Raw genomic sequence first — 18,062 nt, 5'->3', positions numbered from 1 at the left:
TGTAAAAACCTTGTGGAGACTTAAAGAAAACATTTAACCTGTCATTGCCAACAAAGGGTATATAACAAAGTATTGACCTGAACTTTTGTTTTTGACCAAATATTTATTATCTTTATTTATGTGATTTTCTGGATTTTTTCTCTCATTCTGGTCTCTCATAGTTTAAGTGTACCTATGAAAATGACAGGCCTCTCTTATCTTTTTAAGTGGGAGAACTTGCACAATTGGTGGCTGACTAAATGCTTTTTTGCCTCACTGTAAATATAAAAATACCTACAAGTCATAATGAATAGTCATTGCATGTATCAGAATTACCTATTTGCAGTAATGACGAATGAAATTGGATACGTATTTGTCCAATCGTGACAATAATCACATTTACTTAAGTTAGGTTGAGGGTGTCTATATTCCATCATGTAAATAGCGAATAGTGAATTCGTACATGACCTAAGTACAGTTGCTCCATGCGCTTTAGACCATGAGCATAGATCATCATGTAATACAAATGCCCATGTGCATGATATCACTATGATATCGTTTTTGCTGTTGCAAATGCTTGCATTTTACATATTTTTGTATCATGAACAGACCTAAATTTAAATCATTATTCACTTGTAATCTTCCCCCTCCATTGATTTACAATACAAACAGTGGTCACTTTGTTGTTGATATATTTAAAACAAAAAAGAAATGCCAGACAGCTCTGTCTAATATGAGGATACATTTATTTCACTCTTAATTTAAACCTTGTGGCTAGAAGAAGAAATGAGTGACTGAAATACTAAATAATAAAACGCGAAACACTAGGAGTGGAAACAAGAAAACCACAGAGCACATCTATTGAGAGGATCTTAATTTCTAGAGTCACAGAGACGACTCGGCTGTCCTAAAGGAAATCAGTTTTGGAGGCTGGATCCATTATAGTGTCCAGCACCGCCTATTGTAGAAATTATCTATGAAATCAAGGCAGGTCATCCATGTCCTTGACAGAACAAAGGCAGTATAACCCTTGGTCCATACATATCCATCTCTCCAGTAACAGAAGGCTGTAATGGATTTTGCTATGCTTTTTTAAATTAGGATCACAATGTCCTGTTGTGGCCTGAATGAATCATATTAATATATGTAGGGTCATTTCCTCACCATAGCAACTGCAATTAATCTTGATACTTATAAGTATTAAACTCAGGACAAAAAAATACTGTTTCAAAGTCCAAACAAAGTTGAGGATTTTTAACTACCGTATATGTGAGTAACTGCTTCTGGCTATAGATCTAGCAATTTAAAGTAAATTTGTTGCTGAAGGCAAGATATTACAACGGATTTGTTTACATTTGTTTACATGTGCCTGCATCAAGCTCTGCACCAAAATACATGACGTTCTAATGCTCTTATTTGTCAAGAATTATCATCTTGTAGTCTGATGAAAGTCTAAGAAACCCATGCAGTTCCTGTAAAATAATTTAAATTTATTATTCAAAGCATTGAAATGTGTTGCCGCTGTCTCATCTTATCAGCTGGTCAGGGGGATGTTTCTAATGAATTAGGTCTCGAATGAGCAGTTAATTGAATCTATGATGCATAAAATCGCCCCAAAGATGTCCTGCTACAGAGAGATTTCATTCTGCTTAAATGAGACCATGGGGAATGGATCCATATGACACCTGTTGGCCCCAGTAACTAATATTCTCTAGTTCTTATTGGATTTATTTTTGACATTGTTTGTAATCTGATCTGTTCTACACTCTTAAAAATAAAGGTTCTTTGGTGGGGTGTATGTTCCATGGAGAACCTTTAAAGGATCACTTCAAAAAAAAAAATTTCAGTGATTGCGTAATCACTGGCTAACTCAAAGCAGCGCAAGATTAACAATTTAGTTTAAAAAAGTATATATATATATATATATATATATATATATATATATATATATATATATATATATATTTATTTATTTATTTATTTATTTTTAAATGTAAAATGGCCGATCGTTTTGCTAGATAAGACCCTATTCCTCGTCTGGGATCGAGCAGAAACTCTGAATCCCTTTGAAACTGCATTGATTTGGACCTTCAAACAGTTGGTTGCCATTGACAACCATTATGTGAAGAAAAATCCTGGGATGTTTTCCTCATAAAACGTAATTTATTTTCGACTGAAGAAAGAAAGACATGAACATCTTGGATGAGATGGGGGTGAGTAAAATATCAGGAATTTTTCATTTGGAAGTAAACTAATCTTTTAATATCTAAAGAACCTTTCCACTGCTCAAAAGGTTCTTTGTAGTGCAGAAAGGTTCTTTAGACAATAATGGCTAGAAAAAAAATGGTTCTTTAATGAACCTTTTACAAAATGGTTGTTCAGGGAACCAAAAATGGGTTTTTCTATGGCAGCGCTTTGAAAACCCCTTTTTGGTTCTTCCTGGAACATTTTTTTTTTAAGTGTCTTACTAGTGGAAGGAAGCATGCTGGGTAAACAGAGTGGTGCAGGTATAACATCAGAATAACCACTGGTTCCTTCAAGATTTTCTTATGGGGCTTTATAATGAATTTTCTTTTTTAATGAGTAAAATAAAGCAAGTCGATTTTCAAAAATATATCTGATTCAATCTATTTTTGTATTATTTTTTTGGTTTCGTGGGTATCGTCAAGTTATGTTTACCACACGTTTTATTTTGCTCATAAATTGAAAACCCAATTCTAAAAAAACCATAGGAAAATCTCAGGAAAAAGTGGCAAATTAGTCTTCTGGGTTTTGATGACATCCTTGCACCACACTGTAAAAAAAAAATAGTTGAGAAAACGTAAAAATGTAAGGCAACTTGATGCAGTAAGACTTTTGAGTTGTCCCAACAATTATTTTTTAATTCTTCCCAGTAAAGATCATTTGTTCAGCCAACATAAATTTGTTTGTTCACGCAATATTGATAGTCGTATTTTGCTAATAAAAATATTCTTGTCACAGCAACTGAAACAACAATTACTGTTGTTGAGGTAATTTATATTTTTCTGTTTCCTGAACGCAAAATAAAGTGTCACCACACTATCCTTCCTATAATTATTTTAGTGACTTTACATCTATTTACAAATGACAGAAATGTAGTTATTTTGATCCGTTTATTTCAGTTGTAAGCACATGCATGTACATACATTTGAAAAGAATGTAGTGAAATGTTATATAATTTACATTTACATTTATGCATTTGGCAGACGCTTTTATCCAAAGCGACTTACATTGCATTTTAAGGTACACATTTTACATTTTTGTCAGTTCTTGCTTTCCCTGGGAATCGAACCCATGGCATTGGCGTTGCTAGTGCCACGCTTTACTGTTTAAGCTACAGGAAAGAATAATTCCTAAAGGGATAGTTCACCCAAAATTGAAAAAAATTGTCATTTACCCACACGCAGGTCGTTCCAAACTTGCAAGTGTCTGTTTTCTGTTGAACACAAAGGAAGATATTTTGAAGAATGTTAGTAACCAGACAGTTGACGGCACCCATTGGCTTACATAGTAGGGGGGGGGGAAATACTATGTAGAGTACAGTCAATGGCTACTGTTAACTGTCTGGTTACCAACATTCTTCTAAATATCTTCATTTGTGTTCAACAGAATACAGACACATTCAAGTCAGGAACAACCTAGGTTGAGTAAATGACTTTTTGGGTTTTTATTTTTGGCCAAACTTACCCTTTAATTAACACTTGTCCAAATTTGCTTAAAATATCTTTAGGACAAAGCAAAGATAAACAGGTCACTCAATGCCAGATCCATAAATAATATTCACACAAATGCTTTTTTTTTTTTTTTTACACTAAACAGTTTCACTATTTTATGGCTTATCAATATGAGTGCAGTGTTTCATTGTAAATGAGCTTGCAATCTGTAATTAAAAACATAAAAAAAACGTATCCACAACACTGCAATGCACAGTTTTCATACAGTGTCTTTTGAGTAAAACTGTCCATTTAAACAGTCCGTACAAAACTTCAATGCTTGTTTTTTATTTTGAATGTCTCAAATGAAACTTTTTTTTAAAACATTAAAAGAACTGGAAACACTGGTCCAACTCTGCCTCACGCACAACCATTTTGTTACCAGTCTTTGGATCGTCTTAGGATAGGAAAACTTCTTCCAGAACAAACCCCTCCAGTACAACAGCAAAAGTCTTGATAAATGGTGATGTTGTTTGGGTGTTATCGTCCAGCACATAGAAAATGTCAACAGAGACCGCTTTTGTTTCCTGTGACACAAACACAATAAGAAATATATTTTAGTTTAGAATTTAATTAGTTAATTTTGTAAAAAATTAATTAAGATGGGGGTGGGGATGAGGGGTTGGCAATACATAAATTGTATGCACTAATTGTAAACTTTGTATTGGTAAATAGTTTTATAATGTGAAATCCTTATTCACAAGTGGAGATTATAATATGACAGATAACACAAAGAATGGCATGACCAAGTAAATAAGCAGAAAACACCAAAGAGAGAGAGTTTAAACTAGGGGTGTCCAATCCTGTTCTATGGGTCACTGTGCTGATGAGTTTAGCTTTAACTCCAACTACACTTATCTGAACCAGATAATCAAGGTCCACAGGATTACTAGAAACTTCCAGGTAGGTAGGAGCCATAGAAGAGCAGGTTTGGACATCCCTACTTTAAATGGTTAATTCACCCAAAAAATTAAATTCTGTCATTATTTACTCACCTTTAGTTTGATCCAAACCGTAAGACTTTCCATTATCTTGAAAACAGCAATTAAGATATTTTTAATGAAATCTGAATGATTTCTGTCCCTCCATTGACAGCCAATACAACAACCACTTTTAAGGCCCAGAAAGGTATTAAAGACATAAAAATAATCCATTTGACTCCAGAGGCGTAACCTCAATTTGATTAGCGATGCAATTGCTCTGCATGTAAAAAAAAAAATTACTTTTTTTTCACTTATTCATGTCACTTCACAAAACTGAGGTTAAACACCTGGAGTCACATGGTCTACTCTACTTCAATGTTTTTACTACCTTTTGGGGCTTGAAAAGTGACAGTTGCATAGACTGTCAATAGAGGGACAGAAATCTCTCAGGTTTCATTTCAAATATCTTCATTGGTGTTCTGAAAATTAATGACAGTCTTACAGGTTTGGAATGACAAGAGGATAAGTAATTTATGACAGACTTTACATGTTTGGAATAACCCTTTAAGCCTTTTGAAGACTGATACGTACATTACACTTCTTGAATAGCTCGGCTGGGTTCTCGCAAAGAAATACAGGCAGGCCTTGTAGAGCAGGAGTCCTCCTGTGATCATCTATGTCTGTTGTCTAGAAAAACATACAAAAGAAACAACCAAATAGCTTAGGTATAAAAATGTTATTCATCATCAGCCAAAGTAACACAGATCAAGCTATCAAAACATTGAAATTGAACTTACCCTGTCATGAAGTATTTCTAGGAGTGCATCCATGTCCTGTCCGAAAGCTCTTTTCTGTCTCTGTAAAGTTTCAGGAGCTTTGGTGTGTACATGCCAATGGCTGCCATGAAGTCTCCCAGAAGGTCTTTGTTGGTGATTCGGAAAAACTCCTCAAAAACCTGTTCATAAACAATTCATTTGTATTAATGCAATAAATAATACAATTCAAATCAAATGAGAGAATTGGTATGGGGAATGTTAAAGGCCAATTTCTAAGCAGTTTGTAAATAATACCTTTGTACAGAGAATGTGGGGTTGTGGGAGTGTAGCGACTCAGGCGAATCAAACACACAATCGCCAGTTACATTTAACAAATATGCTTTGAAAGTTGTGCTGATGGACAGACCTTCCCCCAACACAACAGCTACCCTGGAAACCATCTGATAAGATGTTTTACGACCGGAAAGAATGTGGAGAAAGTCTTATACACAAAGAGCTTAAGACACAGAGCTTTTGCCTCAAATTATAGACAAACCATCTATAGATGAACATGCACCCCAGGACATTATATGTAAACACATAATTGTTTTGTAAAATGTTTCTTCTGTATGGTATTTTGCATCTTTTTGTCTGTGTCTTAACAAAGTACTAGTTCAGATAACCTCATATATGTCATGTCTCCTATCAAATTAATGCTCACTTCACGACTTACACTTCCATGTATATCACTTATTCAGAAAATGCAGTGTGTGTTTGTTGCATTAATTATAGTATGAAGACTCAGAGACCCACTGAGTCGAACCTTCAAACAAAGAGCAATAAAGTCTGCTGAGGAATTTCCCGCCGGGAAATCCCAACACTCTCATTGGTTAAGTCTAACCCTGGAGGGTGGGACTATTTCCAGACCTTAAAAGACCAGTGAAGACAGCCTCTTCCTTCTTCTTGTTCTCTTACTCCGCTCTGTTCACTTCTCCTCTCTCTCCTGTGGGAGCCAACACCCACGGGGGGGGGGGGGGGGGGCTGGCACTCAAGCCAGGCCACCAATGCAGGCCCTCCAAGCAGGCCTCATCTCTTCCAAAAATCTTCTCTTCTACAATCCGATCTTCAAGAACACGAAGCATCGCTAAAGCAAACAGCCGCTTCCCTCCCAACCTCGGAAAGGACCGCCGGACCGCCGGACACGCAGACACACATGCACACAAGCGAGAAGCCAAAACGAAACCAAAAAGAATGCAAGTATTCTATTTCTTACTGCTGTAAAGAGGGTGTGTTATTCTCCCGTTGGGATAAATTAACTCCGTGAAGGTCGTATTTGGTTGAACTGAAGGAAAGCTGTTTCTTACCCTCCCCCACTCTCTTTGTCTCTCTCACTCTCTTTGTCTCTCTCTCTCCCTCTCTCTTTGTCTCTCTCTCTCTCTTTTATCTCTCTCTAACTTCAGTCTATTCATTATTCTCTTTTATGTATTCTTTCGTTAATATCTATACTTCTACTCTCTTGATGCATATTTAGTATGTACTTCCGGTGTGAATTGTAGTGTTATTTTTAGTCTGTGTTTATTAAACCTTCAAAAGACATTTAATGAGTTGAATCTGTTATTCTGCCACATACACGAAGTCAATGAAACTTGCGATCTAAACGTTACCTAACTGCTTATGCTACTATGTTAGTAAAGTAAACTGTATGACCATTTGAAATATTGAACTTGTCCTGATCAGTAAAGTTAATGTTTCTCATGCGCTCGTAAAGCAGTAATCCATTATTGAGAATTGATTTGAAAAGTCTATAACTAATTTGCAGGACAAACTTAGTAGGATAATTTCAAGCAATTTCATAAAGGGTTACTTGTATTTAATTAAACAATTTTCCCTATCGGAAAATTTTAATACGTAATGAACAACTGGCAAATCATATTCATAAATTCATGAATATTGAATATTAAATCCCTTTTGAGTTAATTATTCCCCGAGACATTAAACTCATGAGTCGTTGTTGTTACATGTATTTGGTGGAGAATGCGGGCAAGTTTCAAACGTTTGTGTATGTGTGAATGATATTCATATTCTATTCATTGTGTATTTTTGAGGTATTAATAACCTGCACGCGCGTTTTTGTTTCGTTTTGTTTTGTGAATTATGAACGGTACGCGCAAAGCGAACCCAGGCATAAACAGATGCTGAGAAATGTTGAAGTAGCCGGATTATATTAAAGGAAATATGAACGGTACAAAAATCCAATTTTGAAACGAAAAAACTGCAGCCGTGGGCGCAATAGGGTTATCCGCGTGATTCCCAAACGAATGTATTGTAGGAAATCCATACATTTGACTCGAGCAATATATTATGTGTTCCATCAAAATAATGAGATTTTGATGATGTCTGTAGACACGTACGTTGCGTTATCCCGCTTGATCTGAACTACAAAAGTTTCTATCTGTGCGGAAGATTGGGACAGGACGAGACTCTCCTGTACAATATAAGGGGCCTCAGAATAATTATGATATCGTTAAGATAAACGATAACTCCTGGTTTAAGTCTGGCTTAGCTAACCAAAGACTTGAGACCTAAAACATTTGAATCAGAGATGCTGAAAACCGTCAGCCATATTGATAAATGTCTATTGGAGTCCATGTAAAATGCGTGAATAGGCAGACGGAAAATTCCTGCATTCACCCGTCTTGTTACGTGCATCTAGAGCACCAGTCATTTGTAAATGATTTGCAAGAGCCAGTAAAGCGAAGAACGCCAGGGCGACCCAGAAATTGCAACGCCGCTTGCAAACCGCCAGAGGGCGACTCAAGAATTGCAACGCCGCTTGCAAACCGCCAGAGGGCGACTCAAGAATTGCAACGCCGCTTGCAAACCGCCAGAGGGCGACTCAAGAATTGCAACGCCGCTTGCAACCCGCCAGAGGGCGACTCTAGAACCAGACAAAGCCATCTGGTGAGCATTTCCGCCTAACTAACTCTAGTCTAGGGCGGGCGCAATAGCGCCATCGTGTGGATAAATTCGGATAGTTTCACTCTCCGTATTTCATTCTGCCTTAACAAAATAAGTTTGAGCCTATAAATTGTTTATTGCTTACTGTTGTACACAGTTTCATTTATACAATTTTTCTAGCAACAACCAAATCTCTTTTCTCGCTGATTAAACACCCTTATTCGAATTTGAAGTTTAAAAAGAAACATAACTTCCTCTAACCCAAAGTGAAATTAGGTTTAAGTCACAGACAGTCCAATTGGAAGGAAGGACGCCACCGTGTGGCTATACCCTGTTAAGTCAGCGCAACACTAAATCCCTACGCCCTTCCTGATTAATTCTTTTATTTGGATAACTCCCATTTAGAGATTAATCGTTATAGGGTAGGATTTTTGATTGGCTTTCTTTTATTTGATTTTCCTTACAGGCTTAGTTAAATTTCATTTAAACTTGCTTTGAATTTAATTTGAATTAAGTTGAGCTTCTAATTTTTATTTTTTTATCTCAATTTTTTTTTTATTTAATTTATAACTTTATTTTAATTTTAATTTTCAATTTTTAATCTTAATTTTTAATTTTAATTAATTTTTAATTAAAAATTATTATTATTAATTTTTTTTTAATTTTTTTATTTTATTTTTATTATTATTAATTTTTTTTTTCTCTCTCTGCAAAAGTTTTCTTTTCCCCTCCCATCGGGAACAAAGTTCAGTCTGGTAATTACAAACAGTATCAAAGGTGCTTTTTGTTTTATCACTACTTGACAGAAACTTTTGCCTTTTTCTAAATCGCTCTTGATATTTAATCTTCCACTTAAGCGACCTCAATTCACCCCGGATGAGCTAAATGGGATAACCCATAGTACAAGCCGAATTTTAGTATATCTTGAGCATTTAGCCAATTAATTTCCCTAACACTCCCGGCGCGCACGCTGACATTCCTTTCATTACAGACCAATTCATCTTGTGTTTGTCTCCACTGTGCTCTTTCCTATCCTCACTGTTGGACTATCACGTTTGTGTTTCTTTCAGTTCACCAAGAGACCCCAAGGAGAATTAAATAGTCCCGGGACGACCGAGCAGCAGTTCACCAAGTGACAACCAGGGCTACCGCCCACCTAATTGTCTGAATTGTCTAATTATCTAACTGTCTACATCAGTTAGCCAAAATTCCCAGCTATCCATACGATAGCCCGTTAGCTTAGAACAAGCTTGCATTGGCTCTCTCTCTCTGTGTGTGTGTGTGTGCTGTGTTTCTCTCGTTCGCAGTAATGTCCCGTGCCCCCAGCCCTGCCGTCCCGTGGGACCGCCTAACGACATGGCTGGAAGCGCTAACGGCCACCAGTCAAGGAAGTCTGGGGCAGCTGAACCAGGGACAACTGGACACAGAGCTAGACCAGCTGATGACACACGACCCCACGCAGAGCTACTCCAACAAGGAAGTGGCCAAGATCCTCGGAAGCCTCGCCCACGTCCTCATCGCACAGGCACGTCTAAGCGAAGGGAGCTACGACAACCTGGAACAGGAGGCAGCAACGCTAAAGCTTCAAGCCAGGGAGGCCCGGAGAGACCAAGCCCTCACCCAGCTTCGTCTAGATCAGCTTCTAGACACAGAGAAAGACGACGAAACAGACAAAGAACAAAGAAAAGAAATAGAAAGACTTCAAAAGACCCTGAAGGAGCTCCGTCGTGACACCGACCGACGAATACAGTCAGAGAAAGACGCCAGGAAACACCTCGACGAAAAGCTTCGGCGTGGCGAATCCCTCCTGGAGAGAGCCACTGATGAACTTAAAGACAGAGACATTAAAGCTAAAGTCTATGCAAAACATTTGCAGTCGGCACAAGCCGAGATCGACGAGCTCGTCCAGCAAAGACACGAGCTCAAAAATGAACTTGACATGGTGCAAAGAGAACTGAGACAATCATATATAGTGCAACGTTACCGGAAGGGGGAAACACACAACACACAGTTTCCCCTGACCAGTTACTCCGCACATTTTAGCCACGAAGCAAGAGCTACGAGGGGGGACGACAGCCCCCTGTTTAAAAGATCACCCGCCAGTCTCCACGAATCCCCGTCAGCAGCAAAGGAAAGGACGCCCTTCCAGGAAGTCAAGGTCAACAGCCACGAAGCTTCAAAGAACCTTGACAAGCTGGCCAGAAATATTCCTACCTTCAGCCCAGACCCGGCAGGAGGACACGACGTCCACGCATACTTAAAAGACATAGACTTTTACTTGCAAACTGTCGCTCACGCGAACAACTGGGACAGACTGTACCTGCTCAGGGCAACGTCTAATCGTGACGTACGGTGCTTTCTGGATCGACAACCAGAAGCCATCAAAGCGGACTACTGGCATCTACGACAAGCTCTAATTCGTGAGTACTCCGATCCCGAGTCAGACCAGGGGTTCATCACTGCCATGGACCTCAAGCAAGCTCGACGTGAGACCTCACAGAACTTTTATAACAGACTGCGACGTGCCTACTTCGGGGCACGTAACGACCCAGGCATGGAGGAGGACATCAACTTCAAAACTCTTTTCCTCCGAAACCTGCACCCTACCATCAGTTACCACCTGGGGGTGCTGGCGTGTCCGCGCAGCATGGGCACGCAACAGTTAAGAGACTTGGCTCACAAAGCTTACGTCAAACAGAAAACCATTTCTGAAAAGACTGTAAAACAGCCCACCATCTGCTCTGTCTCTGAGCACCACCCAGAGCTAACCCTAGAGGGCGCCAAACAGAACCACAGTTACCGACCCGTCAACAGAGAGTCCAAACCACTCCAAGCCAGCAGAGGGCAGCGTGGTTATAATGGCGACCGTCCACGGTACCAGAGCGATCGCTCTGAAGGATCCTGGGACCCGCCTCGCCCAAAAAGCCAGCGAAGAGGCCACTCTCGACGGGACAATGGTAGGCCCAGACCTGAACCCACGTCTGGCAAAGAAAGTGTAGCTGCTTCTGAAGTTACAGAGCTCATAAAGATCCTAAAAGAGCTCCTCCGACAGAAACCTCACAAGGAAGACAAGAAGGACGTACCAGGTACAGCACGACTAGACATGATACCTGAAATCAACCTTCCCGCCCTTCCTGCAACTGAATCATCCATCCTGAACACTGTTCCCCAACCACGGACTAATGTACTAACTGTTGCACCCCCACATGTCAGCAGCACACCCACACGACAGCTGACAGCAACAGCCTCTAATCAAGACAGTATCATGGCGCAGCCCAATGTACCAAAAAGCGCTGTTTTGATTGTTTGCACGCATAATGAGACACTTGACACATATCCAGACGGCTTATCAAGCAACACACAGGTCCCCACACCAAGACTCCTGGGAAACCTAATCGAGAAGGGGATGGCTCGAAAACTCTATCTGACTATCACTATGGAAAGGGAATTTAAGCTCGAAGCCCTAGTTGACACTGGCTCCGACCTCACGCTTATATCCGCCCAACTGTTTGAAAGACTCAGATTTGAAGCACAGAGGAAAAATCGCACCCTTAACCTTCACACTTGTAAGCTAAATGTGCAGTCGTATAGCCAAAACGACATCCAGCTCAAGCACGTAGCTTCCATCCACCTGACAATTAGACCTATGAGGCTGATACACCCAGTCTATATCTCCCCTATGAACACTTATCCGTTTCTCATCGGAAAAGACCTGCTGGACCGCTTCGAACCCGTACTGGACTTCAAACAGCTGAAAGTCTGGGCTCAGGTGCGTGACCCTCTGCCCCTTCAGACACACACACCGTCTGAGCAAGACTGTCAAGTCACAGAGGTCACGGGAACTCCCACAGAGCCAAACTGCCAGGTCACAAAGGCCACGGGACCCCCTGCGGCACACTGTGACAACACAGCCTCAGCCCCAAAGCCAAGTTCAAGTTCGCTACTTTGCACATTTCAGCTATCCAAAGACTCTGATGCCGTCTGCCCCCAGGTCATGAATGACCTACAGCTGAATGACGTTATCACAACGAACAGTATCCCTGCACTGTGGGCAGACAACTCAACCAAAAGTCTACCACTGTGCAATGCAATCAGTAAAAACACAACACACGGCGACATGTGGGCACCCCCGAACCCCACATCCAGCCCCATTGTTGCAGTGCTAACCCACAGCAAGCGATCGACACCGGCTACAATGCCGGCCTTGCAGCTGCTATCGCTAACTCCGCAAATTTCCAACAACGATATTGCGGATATGCAAACCTCTGACACTGCAATAAAGACAATTCTTGACCACCTCTCAGACCCCTCCAACCACCCTATCACCGACTATGAGCTCATTGATGACTCTAGCCACAAGCATCTACATAACTCCAGACACATGATGCGTATTATGGACAACATTCTCTGGTGTGCACCCGATGGCAACACAGCGCCACAGCTTGTAGTGCCACGGTCGCAAAGGGGGGTGATGCTAATGTACGCCCACAACACACCATGTGCGGGACACCACGGCACCAGAGCCACGTATGACACACTGAAACAGGTGGCATATGGGCCTGGGATGCATCAAGATGCGGCAGAGTATGTTAGAGAAGGGCTAGTTCGCTGCCGGTTCCAACCAGCAAACCCGAACCACAGAGCCCCACTGCAACACAGAGGGACCACGTTCCCATGGTCAAACCTACAAATCGACCGGGTAGAACCCCTGCCCAGGTCCACAAAAGGCAAAAAGTACTTTCTCACAGTGGTGTGCCAGTTTACCAAGTGGGTGGAGTGTCAACCAGCACCCAACGACACCGCCCAGACCACGGCATACCACCTGATGAATCACATCTTTTTCCTGTCAAGATTGCCACTGAGAATCAACTCAGACAGAGGCATCCACTTCACTACTGAGGCCATGCAACAGATCTGGAAATGCCTAAGAAACGCGGCCGTGATCATGCTCCTGTGCCTCCAGACAATCAGAGGCCAGCCACCACCAGACATCATCACACCGGGTCCAACCTCGGGCATCGCACTGAGAGAGCAACCTGGACTGCTGATCACCAACTGCAAATGAATCCTCAAAAGAAAGACGTACTCTCCTGAACTTCACATCAGCAGCGCAAGCTCCTCCAGCCCTGCACACAAACGCAAAGGGGGGGAGGAGCCCAAGCCCTCTGCCTAACCTTACACCAGCTTCAAGAACCTTCTCCTCCAACACCAGTTAGTCACCTTGTAGGCAATACTGCCAAGCCCCACACTATGTCATGCATGTGATTTGAGAAAGAAGGCCTTAAACGAACACAAGGCCGCCTCTGAAGGGATTCTCAAAACCCCAATGACTTTGAACTTTGAAACAGAGAAACCAAAGTGGATCACCAGAAGGCACCCAGCCTGGCCACAATGCGAGGCACCCTCTAAAAAGTTCCTAGTCAGCATAGGACATAAAAGTGTCAAGATGCACAGTCCATCTTCCTAGGCAGGAGACCTAAAGGACTGACTTGCCATTGCGAGGAACATGGTTCCACCCAGGGCTGCAGAAAGCCCACAGCACACCTGCACCACACAAACGGACTTCTGGATGACAGGTGACGCACCGTCAGGGCACCTGCTGCCTCGACACCTGCTGCACAAGCACAGAGACCTGAACTGGCTACTGTCTGCCTTATCTGCCGTGGAACGAACATCACTTCAGGAGACACAAACAACTGGAGCCTAACATGGCTATGGTGTGTCTGATCTTCCTGAACTTTTGATATCGCTCGTTGTTGTCCATAGGAGGGACAACAACTAGCGAAAGGGGGGATTATGTAGCGACTCAGGCGAATCAAACACACAATCGCCAGTTACATTTAACAAATATGCTTTGAAAGTTGTGCTGATGGACAGACCTTCCCCCAACACAACAGCTACCCTGGAAACCATCTGATAAGATGTTTTACGACCGGAAAGAATGTGGAGAAAGTCTTATACACAAAGAGCTTAAGACACAGAGCTTTTGCCTCAAATTATAGACAAACCATCTATAGATGAACATGCACCCCAGGACATTATATGTAAACACATAATTGTTTTGTAAAATGTTTCTTCTGTATGGTATTTTGCATCTTTTTGTCTGTGTCTTAACAAAGTACTAGTTCAGATAACCTCATATATGTCATGTCTCCTATCAAATTAATGCTCACTTCACGACTTACACTTCCATGTATATCACTTATTCAGAAAATGCAGTGTGTGTTTGTTGCATTAATTATAGTATGAAGACTCAGAGACCCACTGAGTCGAACCTTCAAACAAAGAGCAATAAAGTCTGCTGAGGAATTTCCCGCCGGGAAATCCCAACACTCTCATTGGTTAAGTCTAACCCTGGAGGGTGGGACTATTTCCAGACCTTAAAAGACCAGTGAAGACAGCCTCTTCCTTCTTCTTGTTCTCTTACTCCGCTCTGTTCACTTCTCCTCTCTCTCCTGTGGGAGCCAACACCCACGGGGGGGGGGGGCTGGCACTCAAGCCAGGCCACCAATGCAGGCCCTCCAAGCAGGCCTCATCTCTTCCAAAAATCTTCTCTTCTACAATCCGATCTTCAAGAACACGAAGCATCGCTAAAGCAAACAGCCGCTTCCCTCCCAACCTCGGAAAGGACCGCCGGACCGCCGGACACGCAGACACACATGCACACAAGCGAGAAGCCAAAACGAAACCAAAAAGAATGCAAGTATTCTATTTCTTACTGCTGTAAAGAGGGTGTGTTATTCTCCCGTTGGGATAAATTAACTCCGTGAAGGTCGTATTTGGTTGAACTGAAGGAAAGCTGTTTCTTACCCTCCCCCACTCTCTTTGTCTCTCTCACTCTCTTTGTCTCTCTCTCTCCCTCTCTCTTTGTCTCTCTCTCTCTCTTTTATCTCTCTCTAACTTCAGTCTATTCATTATTCTCTTTTATGTATTCTTTCGTTAATATCTATACTTCTACTCTCTTGATGCATATTTAGTATGTACTTCCGGTGTGAATTGTAGTGTTATTTTTAGTCTGTGTTTATTAAACCTTCAAAAGACATTTAATGAGTTGAATCTGTTATTCTGCCACATACACGAAGTCAATGAAACTTGCGATCTAAACGTTACCTAACTGCTTATGCTACTATGTTAGTAAAGTAAACTGTATGACCATTTGAAATATTGAACTTGTCCTGATCAGTAAAGTTAATGTTTCTCATGCGCTCGTAAAGCAGTAATCCATTATTGAGAATTGATTTGAAAAGTCTATAACTAATTTGCAGGACAAACTTAGTAGGATAATTTCAAGCAATTTCATAAAGGGTTACTTGTATTTAATTAAACAATTTTCCCTATCGGAAAATTTTAATACGTAATGAACAACTGGCAAATCATATTCATAAATTCATGAATATTGAATATTAAATCCCTTTTGAGTTAATTATTCCCCGAGACATTAAACTCATGAGTCGTTGTTGTTACAGGAGGACCCTTCAGAAGTGTTGAGACTATTAGTACCAAACGATGAGATGGTAGGCTGTTGGTTTCATCAAGTGACCACAGGAGTTGGACCACTGAATATCCAAGACTGCTCTTTCATTGGGCAGTTCTGAGATCTCCGACAGGTTGCAAAGTCCTCTTAGTAGCTTCACTTGAAGTATATTGTTGAGAGTCTACTGATTCAGGCACTTCCGGAAGCCTGACTCGCCGGGCTTCAGTGGAGGATATGACAACTCACAATAGAAAAGGCTGTTTATCAAAAAGAATCAATTTCAATTATCTAATTAATAAATTAAAAATAAGTTAAAAAACAAAGTTGCCACATACCATTAAATATGCATTCAGTGCTGCAGATATGTCCTCAGGGTTACAAACACAGGCTCTCCAAAACTGTATGGAATCAAAGGGTGATAATCAGTTAAGTCAACAGCATAAAAGACAAACATGTCAGCATAGATGCTCTCAACAAGTTTGTTTGTTCAAGATCTTAAATGCACTATTTACCAGGTGGAGAGTCGTTTTGATATAAAGGACACTTTGGCAGAGCAGAGCAACATGCTATCTTGAACTCAGGCTGTCCATTGCAGTGTCCTGCATAAAGGATGTTCTTAGAATTGAGTTCCATGCAGACAAACATATGTGGACAGTGAGACAGTGTGCAAATGTGGAAACTTTCTTTATACAGCATACCTCAGTGTTGCATCCAACAATATGCTAACAACATCCAATTTGGATCATTCTGGAAAATAGAAAATTATCAGTTCGAACCTATTGTAAACATCACAACCTTATATTATTTAAAATTATTATAAAATAAACAAAAAAATGCTATGCATAGTCTTATTCTACACTTTTTTTCTTTGTCCCCATATTTAAAATCATATGATGTATAGCTCTCAATGTTTAAAAAATAAATAAATATTTCGTTCTAAACACACTCATAAACATACATCTGCGTGTGATTTGTAACGATGAAAATGCACATTGAAACGGCTAAAATACATTTAACATTACATAATAGTTTATATATCCATACATTGTGTGCCCGGCTTACAAATTAAACATTAACACATAACACGTTCTTACCTCACCCTCCGCTGTCTTCCTCTCTCACAAACGCGGTTCAACGTATATCAGTTTATCAGCGCCACCTAGAGACAAAAAAAGAAAAGAACCTCAACTAACAATAAAAGACTTGAATACTCGTGCTAAACAAACATATTACTCGCTAATTTCAGTTTTTTTTTATCTTGGCTATTGTATTGAAACGTTATTGCATTAAGAACTTTAATGAGCTAATCTTTATCTGAGCAGTGGCAAACATTAAAAATGTTAGGCCACACGCCTTTTAACAATACACAACCAATCGTATGTCTAACAATAACACTGTCCGCTTGAGAATATGCAATTCATTGCATGCATGAAATGAAAAGTAATATTAATACTTACCAACTGAAGTATGGCAATATTAGATCCTTGAAAAGGCAGGAGGATCGAGCGAACTTCAAAACGAGCCAGGAGCTACCCCTGCAAAATGGAGAAGGAAACCCCGTGCATTTCGGCGCGATTTTCTGGCTCATCACGCATGCGCAAACTATTTAGATCGTAGGTTTTCTGCTCAACACAAAAATGTTTGTCCAGAAAACTTTGTTTAATATGTAGCGTGACATTTTGGAGAATTTTGTTGAGCTAACATGTATTTTTATGTAGAGTCACAGTTATTAACAATTCTTAATATATGGGATTCAAAAAGCACTGTTTACTGGACAAATGGCAATTTCATTTTTTACAGTGCACTCTAAACAGTGAGGGTCTAAAATTGCTTCTATGTTGCATTTTCCCATTTGAACTCTTGCCAAGTGTTTACGGCTATCTGTGTTATTACTGTTATATAGAGCACTATTTTGCATCTGCTGAACAAATGCAGTATCTCCAGATCAAAAAAAAGAAAAAAGAAGCAGAAACGAGCGATCTCATGTGTAAAAATAATGTGATAATCAACAAAAACAGCATATAGCCTAAAGCAAAATAGCCTAATGTTAAAAGGGTTGTTGCATGCGATTTCACTTTTTTAAATTTAGTTAGTGTGTAATGTGTCTGCTTGAGCATAAACAGTATCTGCAAAGTTACAGCGCTGAAAGTTCAATGCGAACTGAGATATTATCTTGTAAAGTTATGACAGTTTATTGCCTACAAAATGGCCGGTTTGGACTACAACGAGCTTCTTCCCG

General features: G+C 40.4%; 1 long non-coding RNA gene across 2 annotated transcripts; it reads right to left on the bottom strand.

Moving 5' to 3' along the window:
• Positions 1 to 15,824: 15,824 nt before the first annotated feature.
• LOC137055834 (uncharacterized) lies at positions 15,825 to 17,621 on the bottom strand. 2 transcript variants are annotated; one of them, XR_010900095.1, is made up of 4 exons: positions 16,522 to 17,621; positions 16,336 to 16,422; positions 16,159 to 16,221; positions 15,825 to 16,080 (listed from the first exon to the last, which is right to left on the bottom strand). It is a non-coding gene; the product is annotated as an uncharacterized lncRNA (long non-coding RNA). The 2 variants fall into 2 exon arrangements; XR_010900094.1 differs by having other exon boundaries at positions 16,336 to 17,621.
• Positions 17,622 to 18,062: the final 441 nt, after the last annotated feature.

Source organism: Pseudorasbora parva, chromosome 21, assembly GCF_024679245.1.
Source record: "Pseudorasbora parva isolate DD20220531a chromosome 21, ASM2467924v1, whole genome shotgun sequence".
Lineage (NCBI taxonomy): Eukaryota > Metazoa > Chordata > Actinopteri > Cypriniformes > Gobionidae > Pseudorasbora > Pseudorasbora parva.
This window is presented reverse-complemented; position numbering and strand designations above follow the sequence as displayed.